Below are 26,911 nucleotides of genomic sequence, written 5' to 3'. Positions count from 1 at the left end.
GTGGGATGCCGGATCCACGATTATGGGGCGTGGGTGTGGTTATATACATGATGCTGCTGGGGCAGCCTATTTAAATGGGCCGTTCTGATTAGCGGTAGCGCTAATTTCGAGTCTTTCTGAGATCGCAGTGTGTGCGTGGAACTAACACGCATTAAACTAGCATTGAAGAAAACGAACTGTCTGAGTGAAGATTTTTGTTTTTGCTGCGTTTCGCCTGGGAACCCTGACACTAATCTTGTGAAGCTTCTTCTCCGGTAACATTGTATTGCTAACTAGGACATACAAAACCTTTGCTAGACCAATTCTTGAATACAGCTCATCTGCCTGGAACCCGCACTGCATATCGGACATAAATACAATTGAGCGAGTCCAGAGGTATTTCACGAGAAGAGTCCTCCACTCCTCTACTCGTAACAGAATCCCTTATGCCACCAGGCTTGAAATTTTGGGCTTAGACAACCTAGAACTACGCCGCCTTCGGTCCGACCTAAGCGTACTACACAAAATTATCTGCTACAACGTCCTACCTGTCAATGACTACTTCAGCTTCAACCGCAACAATACACGAGCACACAATAGATACAAACTTAAGGTAAACCGCTCCAAACTCGATTGCAGAAAATACGACTTCAGCAACAGAGTTGTTAATGCCTGGAATGCACTACCAGATTCTGTGGTTCCGTCCCCAAACCCAGCGGTGGGTTGCTCCCGGTTCTGTCCGGTTCTTGAGAACCAGTAGTAAAAGCGGCGGGAGGCTCCGCCCACCCACCCAGACGTCATAAGGCACGATCTGCGCATGCGCAGAAGTGCACGCGCACCCGTTGCAAACTGGTAGTAAAGGTAAGTAGAACCCACCCCTGCCCAAACCCCCAACACTTTAACCTTAGACTGTCTACTGTCAACCTCACCCCATTCCTAAGAGGTCTGTAAGGGGTTGTGCATAAGCGCACCAGCGTGCCTTCCGTCTCTGTAGTACTGTTCCTTCTTTATTCGTATCCTTATCCTGTATTCATAATCGTGTTTGTACTTATATCTGTTATCTTATATGTGTTTGACAAATAAATAAATAAAAAATAAAAATAAAAAAATATTCTCAGAAGTGGAGTATGCCCAGCTCTTATTTGGATAGTGGTGGCACAAAGGTCTTTTGCTTTCTTTTGCTACCGAATGCTTTTCTCTGGGAGTTTACAGCTTCCTTTGCTGCAATTAAGTCCCAACGGGAGAGATTGAAAGAAACTTCTTCCAGGACTTTGAGAGGCTTTTTCAGATCGAGGTGTTTTTCAGGCAGGCAAGCAGGCTTTAGTGATGAAAAGCTACGCTAACAGAAAGCGGGAACTGCACCAAAGCCTTTGCTATGCTTCAGCAATGAAGGAGGAACAAAAGAAGTTTGAAAGAAATTCTCAAGCACCCTGGGAACAGTGTTAAAAAAAGCTCAAACGGGTGCTTGATGGCAGAGGAAGAAAACGTTTGTAACATTGTGAAAGCAATTTAAGTTGCAAGGAAACAGGCATTCAGAAGACCAATAAAAATGCTAGGAAGGAAGGAAGGAGGAAGGAAGGAAGGAAGAGGGGAGGGAGGGAGGAGGGAGGGAAGGAAGGGAGGGAGGGAAGGAAGGAGGGAAGGAGGGAAAAGAGAAGGGAGGAAGGAAGGAAGGGAGGGAGGGAGGGAAGGAAGGAAGAAAAAGAGAAGGAAGGAGAGAGGAGGGAGGGAGGAGGGAAAGGGAAAGGAGGGAAGGAAGAAGAGGGAAGGGAGGGAGGAAGGGAAGGAAAGAAGGAAAAGGGAAGGGAGGGAGGGAGGGAAGGAAAGAAGGAAAAGGGAAGGGAGGGAGGGAGGGAGGGAGGGAAGAAAAAGGGAAGGAAGGAGGGAGGGAGGGAGGGAAGAAAAGAAGGAAAAGGGAAGGGAGGGAGGGAGGGAAGAAAAGAAGAAAAAGGGAAGGAGGGAGGGAGGGAAGGAAGGAAGAAAAAGGGAAGGAAGGAGGGAGGGAGGAGGAAAAAGGGAAAGGAGGAAGGGAAGGAAAGAAGGAAGGAAGGAAGGAAGGAAGGAAGGAAGGAAGGAAGGAAGGAAGGAAGGAAGGAAGGAAGGAAGGAAGGAAGGATTCCTGCTTACTCAGAAAGACATTTTCCTAAATTGACAAGAGAAGATGAAGGGGAAAATATTATTCACATCAAACCTGCTGATCTCTAGATCCTTTGAATCACAACTCCCACAATCCCCTGCCCATGGGAAACAGGCTGAGGTGCAAAACATGTATTTGTTCAATTTATTTGCCACCTATCTCTCCATGGGGCTACACTCGGCAGCTTACAGCCATATGAGAAAACATGGGCAGTCGAGCCAGAGAGGAAAGAGGAGGAAACATCGCAAGTGGTCAATCTCTGATCTCTGAGCCAACCTACAAATGGCAAAATCAGAGATACTCATGAATTGAAATGTGTACTGGAATAGAAACGAGTAACTGTCCTCAACTTACAACTGTTCATTCAGTGACCGTTCAAAGTTACAACGGCATTGAAAAAAGTGACGTATGGCCATTTTTCACACTTACGAGCCTTGCAGCAGCAACCCCGGGGTCACGTGATCAAAATTCGGACGCTTGGCAACTGACTCGTATTTATGACGGTTGCTGTGTCCTACGGTTGCAGTGTTGCAACCTTCTGACAAGCAAAGTCCGTGGGGAACTCAGATTCACTTCACAACCGTATTAATAACTCAACAACTTCAGTGATTCACTTAAGAACTGTTTGACTTAGCAACAGAAATGTTGGGCTCAGTTGTGGCCGTACCTGTGCCTTTCTAACTCATTTAACAGATTACTAGAGGTGGAAGGGACCTTGGAGGTCATCTAGTCCAACCCCTGCCCTCCCACCCAAGCAGGAGACTCTACACCCGTGATGGCGAACCTATGGCACGCGTGCCACAGGTGGCACGCGGAACCATATTGGTGGGCACGCAAACATTGTCCTACCTTAGCTCCAGCACGCATGTGCGCGCCAGCCAGCTAATTTTCAGGCCTTCCAGGCCTAGTGGAAGTCAGGAAACAGGCTGTTTCCGGCCTCCGGAGTGGGGGGGAGGCCATTTTTGCCCTCCCCAGGCTCCTAGAAAGCCTCTGGTGCCTGGGGAGGGCGAAAAAACGGGCCTTTTGGTCTCACTGGAAGTTGGGAAACAGGTTGTTTCCGGCCTTTAGAAGGCCTCCGGGGGGGGGGGGAGGCCGTTTTCACCCTCTCCAGGCTCCAAGAAAGATATGGGTGTGGGCGCGCCCGTGTGTGACCCCCCCCCCCTGCGGTCCCCCTGCTTTTGGCACGCAATGGCAAAAAGGTTAGCCATCACTGTCCTACACCATTTCTGACAGAGGGCACAACTTCCGAAGGCAACTTCTGTTCCATGGGTTGATGGTTCTCACTGTCAGAAAAACCCTCCTTATTTCTAGATTGACTTTCTCCTTGATCAGTTTCCATCCATTGTTCCTTGTCTAGCCTTCGGGTGCTTTGAAGAATAACTTGACCCCCTCCTCCTCTCTGTGGCAGCCCCTCAAATATTGGAAGGCTGCTATCCTGTCTCCCCTAGTCCTCCTCTTTACTAGACTAGCCAGACCAAGTTCCTGAAACCGTTCATTGTATGTTTTAGCCTCCAGTCCCCTAATCATCCTGGTTGCTCTTCTCTGCATTCTTTCTAGAGTCTCAACATCTTTTTTATAATGTTACAGGCAGTTCCTACCTTTGGTTCTTGAGATGGCATTCTTAAAAAAAAACAAAAAAACCAAGGAGGCAAACAAAACTACATTGACAAGATAATTATAGATGTCAGACTCACAGAAATAGCAATACATACGGGAACCATGTTGTCTTTGAACATGTCATTCCACAGGTAAATAAAAAAAAACAAAACCAGATCTTTAATGAATTCTCTGCGCTGCTGATGAAAGGAGAAGCAAAGAAATAAAAACTCCTAGACCCATGATGGCGAACCTAGGGGACGCATGCCACAGGTGGCACACGTAGCCATATCAGTGGGCACCCGAGCTCAGCTGATTTTCGGGCCTCCTGGGCCCACCAGAAGTAGGGAAACAGGCTGTTTCCTGCCTCTGGAGGGCCTCGGGTGGTGGTGGGGAAGGGCTGTTTTTGCTGTCCCCAGCCTCCAGAGCCTCTCTAGGAGTCTGGGGAGGGCAAAACCAGCCTTCCCCACCCCACCGGAGGCTCCTGGAGGCCAGAAACAGCCCGTTTGCAAAATTCCAGTGGGACCAGAAGTTGGCAAACGGGCTGTTTCTGGCCTCCGGAGGGCCTCTGGGGGAGTGGGGAAGGCCGTTTTTGCCCTCCCCAGACTCCTAGAAAGGCTCTGGAGCCAGGTGAGAGAGAAAAATGGTCCTACCGGGGCATCGTGTGCCAGCAGCGGGGAGGGGGGAGGGGAGCGGGGTGTGGGGGGGGGCGCATAGAATTATGGGTCTGGGCATGTGCGTTCGTGACCCCCCAGCCCCCCTCCTGGCACACGATGGCAAAAAGGTTAGCCATCACTGTCCTAGACTTTCTAAGTAGGGAAGGGATAGCGAATGACCCAGATATGAAAGAAAAGGGCAAGTGGAAAGAAGAAAAAAAATCACCTTTATTGCTTTACCTTAAGACTGTAAGTCTGAAAAAAGGGAATGGAATGGAGTCGCTGGCTCCGTTGGCGTTAACACATTTAACCTGGTTTGAAGAATTTGCTTTTATTTTATCTTTTTTTTTTTTTAATTTGATTTATATGCCGCCCTTCTCCGGAGACTCAGGGAGGCTTACAATGCGCTAAGCAATAGCCTTCATCCTTTTGTATATTTATACAAAGTCAGCTTATTGCCCCCACAACTGGGTCCTCAATTTACCTACCTTAGAAAGGATGGAAGGCTGAGTCAACCTTGAGCCTTGGCGAGATTCGAACCCTGCAGTAATTGCAGGCAGCTGTCTTAATAACCAGCTTAATAACAGGGTGCCTTAAACCACTGTACTACCAAGGCTCTTTTTATCTTGTATTTGTTTGATTTCTAGGGGGACATGCTAATCTGTCGTCCAGTACTTGAGGGGCTGTCACAGAGAAAAAGGGGTTGACTTTTTCTCCAAAGCACCAGACAGCAAGAAAAGATGTAATGGGTGGAAGCTTGTTAAAGAGAGATCTGACCTAGAAGGAAGGAGAAATTTCCTGACCATGAAAACAATTAATCAGTGAAATAGCTTTGCCTCCTAGAGTTGTGAGTGCTCCATCACTGGAGGTCCGTTAAAAATAGACTGCATAACCATTTGACTGAGATGCAGAGGTGGTATTCAGCCGGTTCTCTAAAACCGGTAGCGGAAATTTTGAGTAATTTGGAGAACCGGCAAATACCACCACTGCCCGTGATCTATTTGCTGCCTCCCGAATCAGCTGATTGAATCTTCTTTTCTTGCCCTGCACATGGAGCTGGAAAGCAGGCTAGTGGGGGAAGGGAGGAAATGGAGATTTTGCAGTATCCTTCACATGCAATGCCCACCAAGCCAAGCCACGCCCACCAAGCCAAGCCCACACAACCGGTAGTAAAAATTTTTGAATCCCACCACTGCTGAGATCAATTAATCAGTGGAACAACTTGCCTCCCAGAAGTTGTGGATGCTCCATCACTGGAGGTTTTTAAGAAGAGAGTGGACAGCCACTTGTCCAGAATGGTATAGGACAGGGGTGAAATCCAGCAGGTTCTGGCAGGTTCTGGAGAACCGGTAGCGGACGTTTTGAGCAGTTCGGAGAACTGGCAAATACCACCTCTGGCTGGTCCCAGAGTGGGGTGGGAATGGGGATTTTGCAATATCTTTCCCTCAGGAGTGGGGTGGGAGTGGAGATTTTGCAGTATCCTTCCCTCAGAAGTGGGTGGAAGTGGAGATTTTGCAGTATCCTTCCCCCAGAAGTGGGGTGGGAATGGAGATTTTGCAGTATCCTTCCCTTGGAGTGGGGAGGGAATGGGGATTTTGCAGTATTCTTCCCCTGCTACGCCCACCAAGCCACACCATATCACGCCCACCAAGCCACGCCCACAGAACCGGTACTAAAAGAATTTGGATTTCACCACTAGTATAGGAACTTCTGCTTGAACAGCGGATTGGACTAGAAAACCTCCAAGATCCCTTCCAATTCTGTTATTCTGTTACAGATACGTATAACAGTTGGCTTAGTAACTGTTCAAAGTTACAACAGCACTGCAAAAGTGACTTATGGCCATTTCTCACACTTATGACCGCTGCAGCATCCCCATGGTCATGTATTTACATTCGGATGCTTGACAGCTGACTCACATTTATGACGGTTGCAGGGTCATGTGATCCATGTTTGTGACCTTCTGACAAGCAAATTCAATTAAGGAAGCCAGATTTCACTTAACAGAACCATGTTGTTCAGCGATTCGCTTAACAAACGTGGCAAGGAAGGTCGTAAAATGGGGCAAAATTCACTCAACAAATCCCTCACTTAGTGTCAGGATATTCATGAACTGGAATAGGCATAGCAACAGGTCAGTCAGCGGGGGACTGTTTGGTAACTGAAGCATAGTATTTGTTGCATGGGGCCATAAGAGACAGATTGGAGCCTGGGCGTGGCTTAACTGTTCTGTATATAAGCTTGAAGGCACTAGCTTCTCCCTCCTCCATTTTGCCTCCTCCATTTTGCTGCTTCCATTTGCTTGCCTCCTTTTGCTGCCCTCCATTTTGTGCTGTTCGTACTTGCTATTTCTCTGAAAAAGGCTACAAGGGTATTTGTATATGCCTTACGCGTTGTTATGTATATAAAGAAGTTTTGAATCCTGCTGAATTGTCCGACTGTGTGTGCTGCAACAAACTCTTAGCAACGTAAACTCCGGGTTCAATTGCGGGTCGTAAGTTGAGGACTACCCGTATTCTTCTTGACAGACTGAAATTGAGAAATTTGGTGGCGACTTGGGGATTTCCAGGAGGTTCCCCTCTAAGCCTACCAGGACGCCTCAGGCAATCTCAGGACCTCAGGTCATGCCCTAGCAAGACAACTGCACCGGTTTAACAAATCTCAGATCAAATTCTCTCTCTCAATTGCCGAGAAGAAAAAGAGGCCATTTCCGCCCCGGAGTTCAAAACACATAAAGCCCTTAAACCTCGCTGTCTTGCTTTGCTCTAGTGCAAAAAAAATAAAAATAAAAAAAATCAATGGCTCTTGTTAACAAGGTATAAAGCTGGAATCCTTTCGCTTGCCAGAACCTTCAAATGGAAATCTCTATATCTTGTTTTGCCTTCCAGGAAGCAACTAAATCCTCCAGGCATGGGCTCTGTAGTTCCTCCAGCCCCTTCCGCCATCTCACAACTGTGCTCTGGATCAGGGGTCTCCAACCTTAGCAACTTTAAGACTTGTGGACTTCAACTCCCAGAATTCCTCAGCCAGCAAAGCCTGTTTCTATATTACTGCTTTTTACACAAAAAAATCCCACATTTCCATATGTTTCTTTGCTGGGGAAGAAGAGCAAAGCATTTAAAACCTTTGGGATGTCAATTCCGTAATCAAATGTCTGTTCCAGTTTTTGCTTTCCACCTTCAGAGTCTGAAACACCCCCCCCCTCTTCAGCAGGATGTAAGACTTCGCACAAAATAGAATCAGAATCCTAAGGCTGAAAGGGACTTGGGAGGTCTTCTAATCCAGGGGTCTCCAACCTTGGCAACTTTAAGACATTGTTGTGACCCAGGCCCAAGTAGTTAGTATTAAACGCAAACAGTTCGAAAACAAACAGACTTTATTAGAACGGCAGAGAATTAACTCATTCTCAGCATAGTCCAAACTAAATTATAAGCAAATTCTTCAAAACACCATTCCTCAGTTTATCGCCGACCTGGATATAATTAGGCAAACTGCCAAAGGCTTTTCTTGGCAAAAGTTCAGAAGCAGAAGACGCCGACAAGAAATAAATACAGGGAAACAAGAAGCAATTCTCTCAACGTTGTTTTCCGACAAAGAGCCCAAGAGCCGTTGCTGGTTTTTTAAGCCTTATGGGAGGGGCCAATCATCTCTTGGCCTTACTCCCGAGTCGTCCTCTTTGCTGTAGCTGCTCCTGCCTTTTGGCAGCTCTTCTCATACGTGCACTAGGAACAGGCTCCTCCTCTTCCTCTGCCTCTCTACTGTCAGCCTCTGGAGGCTCCGGAGTCCGCATATCACTCCCCGATGGCCCTGGCCCCATCTCTGCCTCCGACGCAGAGCTCTCATCCGGGCCTTCCCCAGCCTCCAGGACTGGCCCATGTTCTTCCTCAGCCTCATCGTTGTCCAACTCCGCTGCCAACTCCGCAGGCTGCTAGCGGACCACAACAGACTTGTGGACTTCAACTCCCAGAATTCCTCATCCAGCACAGCCTGGCTGAGGAACTCTGGGAGTTGAAGCCCACAAGTCTTAAAGTTGCCAAGGTTGGAGACCTTGTTCTAGTCCAATGCTCAAGGAAGGAGACCTTATATCATCTCAGGCAAGTGGATGTCCAATCTTTTCTTGCAAACCTCCAATGATGGAGCACCCACAACTGTGGAAGGGAAACTGTTCCACTGGAAAACTGTACCATTGGTTTCCCCTCTTCTTTCAGCTCTGTGTGATTTTTTTAAAAAAAAAAAACACCATGACCCTTTTCCTCCTTATCTCTCTTATCTGGTGTTTCTTATTTCTTTTGTGTGCTGCTACTACTTTCTCATGAGGGACGTGGTGGCTCAGTGGCTAAGACGCTGAACTTGTTGATCAAAAGGTTGGCAGTTCAGCGGTTCGAATCCCTAGTGCCACATAACGGGGTGAGCTCCCGTTACTTGTCCCAGTTTCTGCCAACCTAGCAGTTCGAAAGGACATAAAAAATGCAAGTAGGAAAATAGGGACCACCTTTGGTGGGAAGGGAACAGCGTTCCGTGGGCCTTTGACGTTGAGTCATGCCAGCCACATGACCACAGAGACGTCTTCGGACAGTGCTGGCTCTTCGGCTTTGAAACGGAGATGAGCACCGCCCCCTAGAGTTGGGAATGACTAGCACATATGTGCGAGGGGAACCTTTACCTTTACCTTTTACTACTTTCTCCTTTTTTGCATGTTTCATAATGTTGCTTACGCCAAAATGGAAGAGCACGATGAATACATAAGGATGCACATGACAGAAAGAATAATTTTTCTCGCTCTGTAGATCCTCTATAATCAATAGCAAATTAGCCAGCCCTAAGAACTATATTTATTCTGTTGACAAGTGGGCAAAACATATAAAGATATCAACCTTTCTAATCCTCGTGGCTTAAAAGCGTGCAAGCAACGGCTAGAACAAAGTCAGAAAATCACGAGCTATATCCAAGAGATAAAAATCTCCATATCTGGTGCAGATTCTTCAGTATATCACTAATTATTAAGAGGTCAGTGTCATCGCAGAAATCTCGGTAGACTGGGTGGCTCTCATGGATTTGGTCAATCAACGTTTTCACATCAATTTTTTTAGTAAGTCAGGAAAGATATAATAGACCAGGTTGCCAATCATATTCATGTCACATGAAGCACTGCCTCCTAATAGTTAAGGATGGTACTGGTCACTCTTAACTCATTTTAGCCAGTATTCCCAAGGGTGACCCTAGCCTAGTTTTATTTGGGATTCCAATGTTTAATCTAGAATAGTGTTTCTTAATCTAAAGCAGTGTTTGCTCTAGAATGCTTCATCTAGAGCAGTGTTGCTCAACCTAGGCTTAATCTAGAGCAGTGTTTCCTAACCTAGGCCATTTTAATGCTTAACCTAAAGTTTATTTAATGCTTAACCTAGATCTTAATCTAGACTGCTTAATCTAGAGCAGTGTTTCCTAACCTAGGCCATTTTAATGCTTAACCTAAAGTTTATTTAATGCTTAACCTAGATCTTAATCTAGACTGCTTAATCTAGAGCATTTTTAGACGGGTGGACTTCAACTCCCAGAAGTGATGCTTAATCTAGAGCAGTGTTTCTCAAACTATGATATTTGAACACTTAATCTAGAGCTTAATCTAGAACAGTGTTTCTCAACCTAGGCCATTTTAAAACGGGTGGACTTCAACTCCCAGACTTGATGCTTAATCTAGAACAGTGTTTCTCCAACCAGGACATTTTAATGCTTAACCTAAAGTTTATTTAATGCTTAACCTAGATCTTAATCTAGACTGCTTAATCTAGAACAGTGTTTCTCAACCTAGGCCATTTTAAGACGGGTGGACTTCAACTCCCAGACTTGATGCTTAATCTAGAACAGTGTTTCTCCAACCAGGACATTTTAATGCTTAACCTAAAGTTTATTTAATGCTTAACCTAGATCTTAATCTAGACTGCTTAATCTAGAGCATTTTAAGACGGGTGGACTTCAGCTCCCAGACTTGATGCTTAATCTAGAACAGTGTTTCTCCAACCAGGACATTTTAATGCTTAACCTAAAGTTTATTTAATGCTTAACCTAGATCTTAATCTAGACTGCTTAATCTAGAGCATTTTAAGACGGGTGGACTTCAACTCCCAGAAGTGATGCTTAATCTAGAGCAGTGTTTCTCAACCTGAGCCATTTTTAAGATGGATGGACTTCAATGCTCAGAATTCTGGGTATTGAAGTCCACCCGTCTTCCAATGGCCCAGGTTGAGAAACACAGCCCTAGAGGTGTTGCAAGCAAACAGACCGTTGCCTGCATCCTACCGACGAGAAAATACATTCAATGTCAAAAGGCAACATATGAAGCAACGGATGGCTGTGATGGAACCAAGGTGGTTTGCAAGGATAAAACGGTACGGGAAGATAGGGAGAACTCAGCTGCTGTAAATTAGCTTTGGTTGATTCCTTCTTTCCTTATCTCATGCCATACTTTTCTTACTCTTCTGCGCCTGGTATAATGCTGCTTATCTCAAAAGGGAAATAAAATACAGCATCAGGTACATACCAGATGCCGAATTGTTCAGCGTGCCGCATGCCAATCCTTTCACTTGCACTATTGACATAGAATGTAGAAAATCTACTTGCCTTTGCAGAATATACACAGCTGGGGTCCTTTTTGACAATAGAGTGTCACCTCCTAGAGCTACCAGAACAAATCCTTCAGCCGCTGTGAATAATTTCCAACCTTTGCACGTGCCACCCCCTCCCCACATTCTGCCTTTCCTCCTCCTGCACCCAAATCACCTTTCAGCTTAGACCAGGTCAGCCCGCGATCGATCTTCAAGCAGCGTGTGGCCCCCCCCGACTGTTGCTCTTCATGACGTGCCTGTGGAGTGACAGGGCCCGGGCAGGCCATTTCTTGAGTGGTTGTCATTCCAGGCCAGCAAGTCAGCCGAACCCACTAGCTAAGAGGCCACATTGTGATGTCACCTGTCTCCCTGGACTGCCTTTGAAGCTAACCTAGGCTATTGCTTTTGAGTTGACTCAAGAGGAGACAAAGTTCAGCTTCTCACTGGACCTGCCCAGTTTCAAAGTCCTCACCACCTTCTTGATAGTTAAGAGTCATTGACTCATCGAATATCGGCGAGATTCATACAACGAAACCAGAGAGCCAGAACGAAGCCAACCACAGGATGGCTTAAGCTCAGTATGTGAGCCAAGGGAGAGATCTCAAGGAATCAGATCAAGATCTGAAGATCAAAAGGACAGGATCCAGGAGCGGCCTCTTTCCTAGTTGCTTGAAGAGACCTTCTGAAGCTAGTCTTCAACTTTAACGTTTGGGTTAGAGAACTTCCCTACCAGACATAGCACAGCTCTCCTTCTAATTCCCACCCTTTAGCCTTGAATTCCAACCTTAACGTCAGGCCTGCCATCTTGAGCTTCTTCGCTTCGCTGGCATCCTGCCATAAAATGCAAAGGAGGGAGGAAGGAATTTTGGGAAGTAAAGTTCAGGTTTGGGAATGGGGAAAACAAAAGGAGGAGACAAGCTGACAAGAAGCAGAGATGTCAAACCGGAATAAGAGAGCCGCCAAGGACATACGGCCTGGGAACAGAATGTGAAACTACATCGAGAGGCGCCAAACCTCAAAGCAGTTCTCAAAACATCAAAAAGGAATACTACTGGACACTGATGAACTGGTCAAGGGGAGAGGGCCAGGGAAAGGGGAAAAAAGTGTAGCTATTGTGCGGTAATACTCAGATCTAGCTTTACTTTCGCTGCAACCGCTTAACTTTAGTAAAAGAACGTTTCTCTCCAACCAAATGGAGTCGAGGGTCTTTCTTTCCTAAATGTCTAAGCCGGGACAGGTCTGACACCTAAATTGCACCTCCCACTTCTTCACTGTCTAGTACTATTTCTAGAAAAATTCTATACATTCTCACTTGCCTCTGTCCTGAGCCGGGCATTGTTATGTACCCAAAACAAACAAGACTTTTTTTCTCTGTTTTAAAATACAAGTTGCATTCCTTTTCCGGTTTTATGTGACCTTTCCACTAACACAAATATCTGAGTCACGAACTGCATTATAAATTCCAGTCGAGGGCGAATATAAGCACGTGAGCATACTGCCACTTGTGTATAGGGCTGAGAAAGTTGACTAACTAGATAACTATTTGAAGACTAACTTTTCTCTCGCATTCCTTTTTTTATGAATTTACAAGAATGAATGAGAGCCATGAATTCACATCATGGTACAAAAATTTTCAACAGTGCATCAGAAAGGGGCTCTCAAATTTTCTAATGCTAGAGCTGTCCAAGGTAGCTCACACAGTCAAAGCAACATGCAATTTTGATGATAGTCCTACTATGCTTGAAGTAAAAAAAAAAAAAAAAGACAAACACACACATACAACCGCCAGTTGGTTATGGCCTGGAGGAAATTATCACTAACAGCTTAACAACTCATGTAGTGTGACGTGTGTCAGAGTTCCAAGTAATCTACCTATATAGCGTCAACATTGTCAACGTGAGCTCAAGCAACTTGATTAATTTCTGGGTTTTGTACAAATCAATGACTGCACTAATGATCTGAAGAATGTCACCTGAACACAGCCACCAAGTTTAGGAACAGAACAAATAATTAAAAGAACAATTTCCACATACTGTGGCCCATTGAATCTGCAGAAAAGCAGAACTTCAAGCCAGCATCTTGAGGTGGGGCTGGAAAAGCTCTCACTGTGAGGCCCAGGCGAAGCAAGACAGAGGGACCCTTCTTCCAGAGCCAATTGCGTATTTGAAACGATGAATGCATGTTGTTCATACTCTTGCGATTGCTCCTAGATGGGGGGGGGGCAGCACAAAACACGCATTGACCAGAAGGCAAGCTGGAGAGATTGATCCGTACCACTCACTCCTTAAGATATCACAGAGCGGTGGTGGCGCAGTGGTTAGAATGTGGTATTGCAGGCTGTCTCTGCCCACAGTCTGGAGTTCAATCCTGACTGGCTAAAGATTGACTCAGCCTTCCATCGTTCCGAGGTGGGTAAAATGAGGACCCAGATTGTTGGGGGCAATATGCTGACTCTGTAAACCGCTTAGAGAGGGCTGGAAAGCACTGTGAAGCGGTATATAAGTCTAAGTGCTATTGCTGATTAGCTGTGGTGGCGCAGAGGTTAGAATGAAGCATTGCAGGCAAACTGCCCACTGTCAGCAGTTCGTTCCTGACTGGCTCAAGGTTGACTCAGCCTTCCATCCTTCCGAGGTGGGTAAAATGATGACCCAGATTGTTGGGGGAAATGTGCTGACTGCTTAGAGAGGGCTGCAAAGCACTGTGAAGCAGTATATAAGTCTAAGTGCTATTGCTATTCCTATCTCCCCACCCACCAAAAAACTCCCTACCATGTCTGCTTAATATTTCCCTTTTTCTAGACACACAAACAAATGTAGAACTGAAACTCTAACAGCCACCATTTGGGCTTTTCTATGAACAGTCTGTGTAGGAGAAGAGCAGGCAGAGATGGGGGATGGAGTTAAGTATGTCATCAGTTTAGAGCCGTTAGGTTGCCACAAATGGCCCAGGTCCAACCTCTCTTGAATTCCATTGGCCCATATCTGGCGCCAAGGTAGTACTGAACCTCAGTTGATTAGATTCTTGTGTTTAAGGTTCAGCAATAAATCTTTTGAACTGCAACATAATTTATGGTCCTGATCGTTAGCGCCCGACACTGTGGAGTCAACCCAAAAAAACATCGTTAGAAATACAGACTTCTGCTTGATTATGCTCAGCAACATGCTAGCTTTTTGCTTTTTTTTTTTTAACCTAAACATCTAAAAATAATCAGATGGACCAGAGAAACTGGTAGATGCCAAGGATGGTGTTGGCAGACAGACTAGTCTAAGACCAATCTAAGACATGGGTGAACTTAGGCGGGCCACCAATCTGGCTTAACATGAAGCTACTTCATATGCTGCTCTTTAAAATCCCTGTAGAGATAGTTTTCAATGTACAATCATTCGTTTAGCGATCGTGTGATTCATTTTAACTGAGCAATTCACTTAACTGAGCGATTCACTTAATGACCATTGCAAAAAAAAAAGGTTGTAAGATCGGGCATGGCATGGCTCAGTTAACAGTTGCTTTGCTTAACAGCAGAAGTTCCAATCCGAATTGCAGTTGTAAAACAAGGACTATGTTTATTACAAACTGAGAAAGAGCAAGTTCCCTTTTTCTGATTAAGATAAATACATGAACAGGATATTAGCCACCGACTTTAAGGATCGCTGCTCACACAATTTTAGTTACCAAACTACTGTATTATCAATACACTGAACAAATAAACACACGTTATCAAGGCATACACAGAGGGGCTTCATTTGCATAAGGCAGTGATGGCTAACCTTTTTGTTGTTGCGTGCCTGCACCCATAGCGCAATGCGCATGCGCCCCCCTGTGCATGCGTGCACGACCCGCCCCCCCCATGACCCGTACATGCACGAGCAACCCCTACTGCCCTGTTTTGGGCCTAGTAGGCTTCCTTGCAGCCTCCTGGGACCAAAATGTGGCCGCGGGAAGACCCCCCTGAGGCCCATTTTTGGTCCCAGGAGGCTTCAGGAAGGCCTGCTAGGCCCAAAACGGATTGCGGGGGGTGAAGTAACCCCTCACAGCCCATTTTGGGCCCCCGAAGGATGCAGGGAGGCCTACTAGGCCCAAAACGGGCCGCGGGGCCACGCACCGCACCACCCCAATGCTCACCCCATTCCCACGCATTCACACACGACCCCATCCCCCATGCATGCGTGCGCGACACACACACCCTGCCGTCCGCGCATGCACAGGAGAGACCCGAAAATCAGCTGGCCTGCAGGAGGCGCACGCATATGTGGGGTGGAGCTGAGCCCACGTGCCCGCAGAGAGGGCTCTGCGTGCCACCTGTGGCACACATGCCATAGGTTCGCTATCACAGGCATAACCTCATTGGTATGGGATGGCAAAAAAAAAAAAAAAAAACAACCAACCCATCGCCCACAGCACATTATCATGGAGCTCCAGCCTCCTGATTTTTTTTGCTTCTCTTTAGATCAGTTTCAAAGAGGAAAAAGCCAGCAGCATCCCGATTCAAAAGGAAGCAGCTAGAAACAGGGAGCTAAGCATGCAGAGATTTGATACCCATCTCATTCGCACAACGTGGCAATCTTTGGCGGGCCTCCTCTCTCAGCTCTTTACTGGTAGAAATGCAACCTGCTGAGCTTCAGGGGGAAAGCGAGGCTGTTTGCACACATTCCGTTCAGAGCTGCCAGCGGGAAAGCTTTGCTCAAGCAGATTGTCCAAACATCCGAGCACTTTAGCGGGGGGGGGGAGAGACACCCCCACCCCCCCCAAGTCTATTTGCAAAATAGGGAGTTTTTTTCTAGACAGAGAACATAGAATAACGGAATCGGAAGGGACCTTGAAGGCAGGGGTGGGATTCTGCTGGTTCGGACTGGACTTAATGCTAAAAGGGCATTAAGAGTTGTTAACCTAATCTTGCGTAGCTTCTTCTCTGGTAATGTTGTACTACTAACTAGAGCATGCAAAACGTTTGCTAGACCAATTCTTGAATACAGCTCATCTGTCTGGAACCCGCACTGCATATCAGATATAATCGAGAGAGTCCAGAGATATTTTACGAGAAGAGTCCTCCATTCCTCTAACCGCAATAAAATCCCTTATGCCACCAGACTCCAAATTTTGGGCTTAGACAACTTAGAACTACGCCGACTTCAGTCTGACCTAAGCATAGTACATAAAATTAGCTGCCACAATGTCCTTCCTGTCAGTGACTACTTCAGCTTCACCCACAACAATACACGAGCAAATAATAGACACAAACTCAAGGTAAACTGTTCCAAACTCGATTGCAGAAAATACGACTTCAGCAACAGAGTGGTCAATGCCTGGAATGCACTACCTGACTCTGTGGCTTCTTCCCAAAACCCCCAAAACTTTAACCTTAAACTGTGTACTGTTGACCTCACCCCATTCCTAAGAGGTCTGTAAGGGGCGTGCATAAGCGTACCAGTGTGCCTACCGTCCCTGTCCTAATATTCCTTTTTACTCTTACTCTTTTCATGTATTCAAATTATGTTTATATTTTTACCTGTTATCTTATATATGCTTGACAAATAAACTTATGATCATGATTATGATTATGGTTCATAATCCAAACCGGTTGTTCCAAGGACTGGCTGACCTGGGCGAAAAATGGCCTACCAGAAGTCCGGAAAAGGGCCTATTTCCGGCCTCCGGAGGGCCTCCGGAGGGCCTCTGGAGCCCGGGGGAGGCAGTTTTTGCCCTCCTGGAGCCTCCAGGAAAGCCTCTGGAGCCTGGGAAGGGCGAAAAACGGGTCTACCGGAAGTCCAAGAATGGGCCCATTTCCGGCCCCCAGAGCGCCTCTGGTGCCTGGGGGAGGCTGTCTTCACCCTCCTGGAGGCTCCAGGAAAGCCTCTGGAGCCTGGGGGAGGCTGTCTTCACCCTCCTGGAGGCTCCAGGAAAGCCTCTGGAGCCTGGGGAGGATGAACCCCCCCCGCCGTGTTGCAGGAGGCCGAGTAGGCCACACCCCCATGGCCACGCCCACCCAGCAACTGGGCGGCGAACCAGTTGCTGAAATTTTTCAATCCCACCCCTGCTTGGAAGTCTTCTAGCCCAACCCCCTGTGTCAAGCTCTATCTTGTTTTTGCTTCCAGAACTTCCAGAACTAAATCCTCCAGGCATGGGCTCTGTATTCCTCCGGCCCCTTCCGTCATCTCACAACTGTGCTCTGGATCCATAATACGCAACTCTATTGCGAGGGTCATAGCCAGAGGCCCTCCCTTCTCTTGCCGGTCTCCTTGACTGAGCTTCACGTCGCTTCCCAACTCATCTGGCAGGAGAAAAAGGCTGGTTCTGCCTGCTTTAGACAATACCACCTCCGTTTAATTTCGAAATAGGATTTTCTTTCTGCAGCTAACTTTGGGCTCAAAACTGTGGCTGAATTTGAGTAACAAAAGAACAGAGTTGGAAGGGACCTTGGAGATCTTCTAGTCCAACCCTCTGCTTAAGCAGGAAACCCTATATTATTTCAGAAAAATGGTTGTCCAATCTCTTCTTTAAAACCTCCAGTGATGGAGCACCCACAACTTCTGGAGGCAACTTGTTCCACTGATTCATTGTTCTAACTGTCAGGAAATTCCTCCTAAGTTGCTTCTCTCCTTGATGAGTTTCTACCCGTTGCTTCTTGTTCTGCCCTCAGGTGCTTTGGAGAATAGCTTGACTCCCTCTTCTTTGTGGCAGCCCCTGAGATACTGGAAGACTATCATGTCTCCCCTGGTCCTTCTGTTCATTAAACTAGACAAACCCAATTCCAGCAACCGTTCTTCATAAGTTTTAGCCTTCAGCCCCCCCTAATCATCCTCGTTGCTCCTCTGCCCTCTTTCCAGTGTCTCGTTTCTAAGCGAGGCAAAGTGACAAGAGCATCAACAGTGGGAAGTTATGCCAGGACCTGCTGAAAGCAGCCACCTTGGAGATCGGCTGCCAAAACCATGCTAGGAAGCAAGTCACCCAAAGCGAAGGAAAGGAGGAAGCCTGACAGAGATACAAATCAAAACCAAAAGTGCATCTTGTACTTTCTTGGCAAGGCTCGGAGGTTGCATCTGTGATTTGCAAGGCCAAAGCTCACCAATTCAATTGTTCAATCAGAATAGAGCTCCTGCACCAACCTGCAAGCCAAAACGGGATGCGGGGGCCCGTGCAAGCCCCCCCCCGTGCCCCATTTTGGGCCTGGAAAGCCTCCTGCACCAATCTGGAAGCCAAAATGGGGTGCATGGGAGCTGGGGCACATGCACAGAGGACGTGTGCGTATGTGCGGGGTGGATGGGTGCTCGCATTGCATTTTGGGGTTCGGGCACGTGAATAGCACATCCGAGCTTTGGGCGCTCAGCACCAAAAAGGTTAATCATCACTACCCTTATTCTCCTTATTCCCTCCCACCCACCATTAAAGGCAATGAAACCGCTAAGCTGAATCTCTGACCGTCCTTTAGTTTTCTTAAGCCATCCTTGCATTGTGATTTATTAGAGCAATTAAGAGAGTTGGGTGGGTGGGGGGGAGTCATTATAGATTGAAAGCCTTGAACCGCTTCAGGGTAATCCATGTGTTGAACAGGCTGGCCTCACCTCTGAGCAACTCTTGAGCATTGAAGTAATAATGGAGAGTCCAAGGGGCTTTGATCTAAAACCGCCTACCCAGCTAATTGGTCCTAGAAAATGTCCGATTGCACATTTTAAGATCAAAGCCTCATTGGATGAATACCATCTAAAAAGTCCCATTGGAAGAATGCGATCCGGCTCTCCCCAGCATGGCCGGCTGGGGTAATTCTGGGAGTTGAAGTCCACAAGAAACATGGATCTAATTAGAGCTAGAAACTGTACACAACACAATGCAGGCTGACTTTTTTTTATTATTATTTATTTGATTTATATGCTGCCCTTCTCCGGAGACTCAGGGCGGCTTACAGTGCGTTAAGCAATAGCCTTCATACTTTTGTATATTTATACAAAGTCAGCTTATTGCCCCCACAAACTGGGTCCTCAATTTACCTACCTTAGAAAGGATGGAAGGCTGAGTCAACCTTGAGCCTTGGAGAGATTCGATCTTACTTTAATTGCAGACAGCTGGTGTTAAATTACAGTGCTTCTGTCTGTTGAGCTAAACCAGGCTTTAACCTCTTTATTCTCCACAAATGGAGAAGAAGTGCCAAAAGTGGACATGAAGAAAACAGGTGTTATGTTTTAAATATTTGCAAGCATACTGTATATACAGAATGAAATAGGAATAGGAATAGGAATAGGAATAGGAATAGGAATAGGAATAGGATAGGATAGGATAGGATAGGATAGGATAGGATAGAATAGAATAGAATAGAATAGAATAGAATAGAATAGAATAGAATAGAATAGAATAGCAATAGCAATAGCAATAGCAATAGCAATAGCAATAGCAATAGCACGTAGACTTATATACCGCTTCACAGGTGCTTTTACAGCCCTCTCTAAGTGGTTTACAGAGTCAGCCTCTTGCCTCCAACAATCTGGGTCTTCATTTTACCAACCTTGGAAGAATAGAAGGCTGAATCAACCTTGAGCCTGGTGGTATTCGAACTGCCAAATTGCAGGTAGCCAGCAGGCAGGCAGAAGTAACCTGCAGTACTGCATTCTAACCACTGCGCCACCAAAGCTGGAATAGAATAGAATAGAATAGAATAGAATAGAATAGAATAGAATAGAATAGAATAGAATATTGGAATGAAGAATGGAATGGAGTGGAGTGGAGTGGAGTGGAGTGGAGTGGAGTGGAATGGAATGGAATGGAATGGAATGGAATGGAATGGAATGGAATAGAATAGAATAGAATAGAATAGAATAGAATAGAATAGAATAGAATATTGGAATGAAGAATGGAATGGAATGGAATGGAATGGAATGGAATGGAATGGAATGGAATAGAATAGAATAGAATAGAATAGAATAGAATAGAATAGAATAGAATAGAATAGAATACTTTATTGGCCAAGTGTGATTGGACACACAAGGAATTTGTCTCTGGTGCATAAGCTCTCATTGTACATAAAAGCTATAAGTGATAAATCACGATCATAGTCATCATAAAAATAGATTCATCATAAATCATAAGATACAACACTTAGTGATGGTCATAGGATACCAAATAAGCAATATATGCTTATTTTATTAACTTGCCATTCGGACTACTGACCGATTCTGAGCAGCTCACTATCCTGCCATATGTGTACAGGATTAAAGAATTAAGAAAAGGGAGGGAAAAAAATACAACACCTATAAATAACAGACGTTAATATTAACAAATTAATAGCCAAATATTCCTGCATTGAGGAGCTATAAAAGCTAATAAAATCAGTCTGCGTACACTGGAGGAATCTCGCTCAATTTGTCTCCCTCTCCAAAGCCGGTTGAAACAAACAGATTTTGACTGCTTCCCTGAATCTCAATAAGTGGGAGGGAGGATCTCTGGAGAGATCCAGTTCCAGAGACCCATTAAGAGTGACAACTAGCAGCTTGAATCATATCAGGAAGCTGAACAGAAACCAGGGGGGTTCCTAGGGGAAACAGCAACACACCAATTGTGGGTGTTGTGGTCTGCCAGCAGCCTGAGGAGCTGGCAGCGGAGTCGGACAGTGAGGAGGCTGGGGAGAAACATGAGGTTTCGGTACCTGTGAGCATCTTCTCCCTTTCCTGTTAGGTTATTTTTTTAAATATTTTTTTAATGGCTAAGCCAGGCACTATACAGATAATGGACATTTGTTATTAAAAAAAAAAAAAATAGGGCCCTTGGGCATAAGGAGCCTGGTGGCGCAGTGGACTAAGTGCTGTTAAAGTAGCACTTAGTTGCCAGCTGCCTGCAATTACTGCAAGTTCAAATCTCACCAGGCTCAAGGTTGACTCAGCCTTCCATCCTTTCGAGGTAGGTAAAATGAGGACCCGGATTGTGGGGGCAATAAGCTGACTTTGTATAAAAAAGAACACCGCTTAGGGGGGGCCAAAAGTCCTACTAAGCAGGTATTTACAAAAGTATGAAGGCTATTGCTTATGCACTGTAAGCTGCCCTGAGTCTCCGGAGAAGGGCGGCATATATAAATCGAACTAATAAATAAGGAACAGTCATAAGGAAGATTTTATATGGCAGATAAGACAAGATTCTTCCTCCCCCTCCCAACCATTTACGACAGCTACATTTACTATATTTATCCAAAAGGAAGATTATTAGGGTGGTTTCCCTCCCCCCACCCTCTCCTCTCAAAATAATTACACCTTTGAAACAGAAAATGAAAAGGAGCTACTAAAATAAAAGAAAAAAAAAGAAGCGATTTCTATGCTGCCAAGAGATTCAGGACTTTAGAAAAATGCAAGGAGTCCATGAATGGAGAGCATCTTCTCCCAATGGACTCCAGACATTCACATAATGGACACTGGTTTCCCCTTCTCTCTGGCTTCTACACCTAGATAACATTCCTTCCCTTCCTTTTTCTTTTCTCTTCTTTTCCCTCTCCTTTCCATTTCTTTCCTTTTTTCTTGTTTTCCTTTCCTTCTCGTCTCTTATTTTCCTTTCTTTTCCTCTTCTTTTCCTTTCCTTCTCTTTCCTTTCTTTCCTTCCTTTCCCTCTCCATTTCTTTCCTTTCCTTCTCTTCTTTTCCTTTCCTTTTCTCTTCTTTTCTTCCTTCCCTTCCCTTTTCTTTTCCTTCTCTTTCCTTTCCTTCCTTTCCCTCTTTTCCATTTCTTTCCTTTCTTCTTTTCTCTTCCTTCCCTTCCCTTCCCTTCCCTCTTCGTTTCCTTTCCTTTTCTCTTCTTTTCCTTTCCTTCTCTTCTTTTCCTTTCCTTTCCTCTTCTTTTCCCTTCCTTCTCTTCTTTCCCTTCCCTTCCCTTTTCTCTTCTTTTATTTCCCTTCCTTTCCCTCTCCTTTCCATTTCTTTTCTTTCGTTCTCTTTTCTCTTCCTTCCCTTCCCTTCCCTTTCTCTCTCTCCTAGTTCATTCTCATTTCCTTCCCTTCATTTTCCTTTCCTTTCTGTTCCTTCCTTTCTCTCTCTCTCCTAGCTTCTCCTCATTCCCTTCCCCTTCCCAGATTGCTTTTCTCTCACGTCTTAATCTCCACCTTTTTCTTTTTCTTCTTCGCTAGAAAGCCCTGTGCGCGCGTTAAGGATGAGTGCGTTTGTGTGTTGATGTGTGTTGAGACAGAGCGGCCTATACAATGCTGACAACTGTGCATTGTTAGGCAGTGCCTAGATACGGGGTGGGGGTGGGGATTCATTGTAGAGATGGGGTCCCTCTTCTTATAGGCATCTCATTTTAACAAGCAAGTCAGCCACTCAAATATGTATGACAAATCAACAGTTCTGATCCAGCCCTTTTGGGGAAGGTGACTTCTGGCTAATTGGTGTAGGGCAGGGGTCAGCAACCTTAAACACTCAAAGAGCCACAAAGGTCCTAACTGGAAGCCCCCCATTCAACTCTGGAGCTGACCGGAGGTCCGGTTCTCCCACCATAGAGTCTCCTCCTAGCGAGGCGTCCTTTTTCCTCTGCCTGTCCTAACCGAAAGTGCTATCAATTGTGGAGCTGATCGGTGACAGGGAGCCGCAGCAGAGGAATAAAAGAGCTACATGTGGCTCCAGAGCCACAGGTTGCCGACCCCTGGTGTAGGGAGATGACCAGGCTGAACCCACCACGTAAGAGACCTAAGTCCAGCCCCCATTGAAGTCTGCTGACTCTTATCTGGTGCCAATTCGCCTTGACCATTAGTAGTTCAGATTCTTGTTTATAGGTAGCATGAAATCAACTTGTAGTACTTTTGAACTCTATCCTGGTTCCTGGCTTCTTGCAGCCGATGATAGGTTTATAGATATATACCAGGCAGTCCTCGAGTTACGACCACAATTGAGCTCAAAAGTTATGTTGCTAAGTGAAACGTTTTGTTAAGCGAGTTTGCTCCCCATTTTACAACCTTTCTTGCCACGGTTGTTAAGTGAATCGTTGCATTTGTTAAAAGTTAGTAACACGGTGGTTAAAGTGAATCTGGCTTCCCCATGGACTTTGCTTGTCAGAAGGTCGCAAAAGGGATCATGTGACCCCCCCCAGGACACTGCGACTGTCATAAATATGAACCAGTTGCCAAGCGTCTGAATTTTGATCACGCAACCATGAGGACGCCTCAACAATCCTAAGCGCGAAAAACGGTCATAACTCACGTTTTTCAGTGCCATTATAACTTCGAGCAATCGCTAAATGAACAGTTGTAAGTCACGACCTACCTGTGCATCTATGCCAGGGGTGAAATGCTCCCGGTTCGGACCGGATCACCCTATCCAGCAGTGATGGCGGTGGGTGGTTCGGAGAACCGGTAGCAAAAATCCCTGCGCCCCCCCCCATGCCCAGCTGAGCCACGCAATCATCAGAGGCTTTTTTTTTTTTTTTTTAAAAAGCATTTTTTCTACAACCTCTTCGGCCGAAAAAAATGCTTTTAAAAGTAAAAAAAAAAAAAAGCCTCTGATGATCGTGCGGCTCAGCTGGGATCGCCAGAGGCTTTTCAAAGCATTTTTTTCTGCAACCCCTTCGGCCGAAGAGGTTGTAGGAAAAAAAAAATGCCTTTAAAAGCCTCTGGCGATCCCAGCCGACTTGCCTGATCGTCAGAGGCTTCTAAAAGCATTTTTTTCTACAACCTCTTAAGGTTGTAGAAAAAATGCTTTTAAAACTTAAAAAAAAAAAAAAAAAAGTTGGCCATGCCCACCCAGTCACATTACTCCTCACCACCACCAAGCCAAGCCCACAGAACCGGTAGTAACAAATTTTAGATTTCACCCCTGATCTATGCATATACATACTCAAGCATTTATCACACACACACTGTTTAGGAGAGGAAGTGTAAATCTCTGGAAGCAGCCACTCTCGGTTGACAAGGTAGAAAAGCTAAGGAAAAAGTAGAGGTTGCGCGCGCATGTGTGTTTTATTTGTTTACTGAAAGGATCGTCTTAAAATTCGGTACGTCTTCTTTCTGGGTAAATACAGAATTCCTAGCTGGTTAGTGTTTTGTGTTATTGTTGTTGTTGTTGTTTTTTTAAAAAAAGAACTTGTTACAAGGTAGAAGGCTAAACTAAGCAGAAGAAAACACAAGAAGCTGCCTTACCTAAAATGAAACCGGGCTGATGCTCCATTAAGCTCAGCATCCTATTACAGGCTAGCAGCAATTCTCCAGATATTGAAATGGAAACTTCCCTGCCTCTATTTGGGGATATTGGGGATTAAACTTGGACATTTTTGCATGCGAGGCAAGCAGTCCGTGACTGAGCTGTAACCCTTCTTCTCTTAGGAGAAGAAAAAGAAAAAGGATGGTAAACAAAGAATGCTCTGTGGATGTGATGGAGACCAGGAGCTCTTCCCCATCCTGGTACCCGTTTAGACGGATGGGGACAATGGTGAAATCCTCCGCGGATTGCCACGGGTTCACTGCCCGCGCATGCGTGGTGCGCACCAAAAGTGCACTGCACACCCGTATGTGCAGTGCGCGCCAAAAGCATGCTGCGCACACGCACATGTGCAGTGTGCAACAAAAGCACGCTGAGTGTGCATGCACAATACATGCCAAATGCACGCGTTGCGCGGAAAAAGAACACTTAACAATGTAAGTAGAACAGCGGAGGGGAGAACAGCTACGCCGCGCGATTTAGCTTTAGGATTTCCTGCTTTCTAGTAAATATAAACCATGCGGCACAGCTAATCGTTGGAAATACCAGTTCAGACGAACTGGTAGCTTTTTTTAATTACCGGTTCACCCGAACCAGTAGCTTTTCAACTACCGATTCTCCTGAACCGGTAGCTTTTTTTTTTTTACTATGGGTTCGCCCGAACTGGTAGTTTTTATCACTATTAGTGTGCCTGAACTGGTGCGAACCGGTAGCATTTCACCCCTGGATGGGAACTATAATTCTTGGAAAACCCCTCCAGACATACCAAACTGAAAAGAATTTATATTTAAGTGTCTTTGTTCCAGATGCCTCGGTTTTCAGCTTGTTTCTCCCACTCCCTCCAGGAAGCACCAGAATCCAGAGGCCATCTTATATCAATTACACTGGGAAAGATGCACTCCTCAGCCCACAGAGACCATTTTCCAACGCTGGCGATGAAGCCATCGTTGGACCCCACTTCTCAAACGAGTAGAATTTGCAGCGTTTTTTACCTTCCACCTTGGCCTCCAAGCCTAACCATGAAGAAGAGACAAAAATAACGCGGCCTCTGTAAAGAGCGCTAGGATTCAGAGGCACAAACACAAATTACTGTGTTTGAACATCTTTGGCCATTATTTCCCCTTATTTAAAAAAAAATAGCTTTTTCTTCACGGTTTGCATCAAGTCAAACAGAGTCATCTCAGAAGGGAGTTGGAGAAGAGCCGAGATAACATGTTAGGTCTAATATCTTGGAGGAAAGAAAAGCCCTTTGGACTTGCAGCATATAATAAAGTTGAACAATTAGAATTTTCTACGGTAGGCTAACTTAAACAGCTATTTGTTTACAAAGCTATTCCTTTGCGCGTGGTGCTTTTAAGACGTGGGGCATAACTGGGGTGAGCACAATGCTTGTAAGCAGCAGGGACCTAAGGTCATATCACACGTATGCACAGGACTGCCTCCCGATCCAGTTTCGTGCAATAAAACAGGGGCGCCTTCCCCATAGTCAAGCTGTATTGGTGTTATCCCAGGCAGCCAGAAACTGGAAGACAATTTTAAGTTGTTGGTTTTTTTTTTCCTCCCCTTATCATGCTCTGCCTGGAAACCTCAACACAACATAGGCCTAATTAATACTAGGGGAAAAAACCCCCACTGAATGGAAGCCTCTTCTCCCCGGACGTCGTAGATTAAAACTCAGTAGCCTGGTTTGAAACGATAAGAGATTCGCAGGAAAAGCCAAGGTCTTCTTCTCGGGAGCTTCTCGGAGAAATCGCGCAGCCTGTTGGGAAAGGCAGATTTGGACAAGGCGGCTGAGAAGCCAGCTCGACAAAAAAAAAGAGGGCAGAAACGCCCACCGCTGAGCTTCCTTGTTTCAACGCGTCCGAAGTAAAAGGAGGTTGATAGACCTGGTTCAGGGTATATAGATCTTAACTGTACATCGGACACCCCCGGCTGCGTTGAAAGAAGAAAGAGTGTTCTCGCTCAGATACGCTGCAGATTGGAAAATTAGCTCCTGTTCAACCAAGGGATTAAACCCAGAAAGCGCTTGCCTCCCACACGTTAGATAATACGCTCTAAAGTGGTTCCTAATGTCTCTGGATCTAATAAGCTAGCTGAAATAAAGCTCTAATTCTGTTTTATATATAAAAGGCCCTCTAACTCAGTGTTCTGGCTTCGTGCGGAATTGACAGGGTGGTGATTACGGCTGAAGACAGAAAATGCTATCGGATGTAACATGGAAGAGACAACTGAGTTGCTTCTTTATCCCCTTGGCACATCTTGGAATTTGCTTGACACTCAACCGGATGAATCTAATTCTAGAGCACACAAGGACACACAAGTGTGTTGGACACAAGTGTGTGTCCTTGTGGCCAATATGGTATTGGTATTATTGGTATTGGTATTGGTATTATTGGTATTGGTATTGGTATGGTATGGTATGGTATGGTATGGTATGGTATGGTATGGTATTGGTATTATTGGTATTGGTATTGGTATTGGTATTGGTATGGTATGGTATGGTATGGTATGGTATGGTATGGTATGGTATGGTATGGTATGGTATGGTATTGGTATTATTGGTATTGGTATTGGTATTGGTATTGGTATGGTATGGTATGGTATGGTATGGTATGGTATGGTATGGTATGGTATAGTATTGGTATTGGTATTGGTATTGGTATTGGTATTGGTATTGCATTGCATTGCATTGCATTGCATTGCATTGCACTGCACTGCACTGCACTGCAATTATATTGTATTGTATTGCATTGCATTGCACTGCACTGCAATTATATTGTATTGTATTGTA

At 45.5% G+C, this 26,911-nt stretch overlaps 1 protein-coding gene across 3 annotated transcripts in view; it reads right to left on the bottom strand.

Moving 5' to 3' along the window:
• The window catches only part of CAPN15 (calpain 15), a 111,924-nt gene that overhangs the window by 40,245 nt on the left and 44,768 nt on the right, over window positions 1–26,911 (bottom strand). The window contains exon 1 of one of the 3 annotated variants that reach the window (XM_034430324.3): window positions 11,146–11,329. The exons of the other annotated variants lie outside the window; for them this stretch is intronic. The gene's annotated coding sequence lies outside the window, so the exon portion shown is untranslated. Of the gene's footprint in view, window positions 1–11,145; window positions 11,330–26,911 lie in introns of those variants that run through there. 3 annotated transcript variants of the gene reach the window in all.

This window comes from Pantherophis guttatus, chromosome 14, assembly GCF_059756535.1.
Source record: "Pantherophis guttatus breed Tessera chromosome 14, ASM5975653v1, whole genome shotgun sequence".
In the NCBI taxonomy this organism is placed as follows: domain Eukaryota; kingdom Metazoa; phylum Chordata; class Lepidosauria; order Squamata; family Colubridae; genus Pantherophis; species Pantherophis guttatus.
The sequence above is the reverse complement of the archived record's forward strand: the minus strand, read 5'-3'. Positions and strand labels throughout refer to the sequence as shown.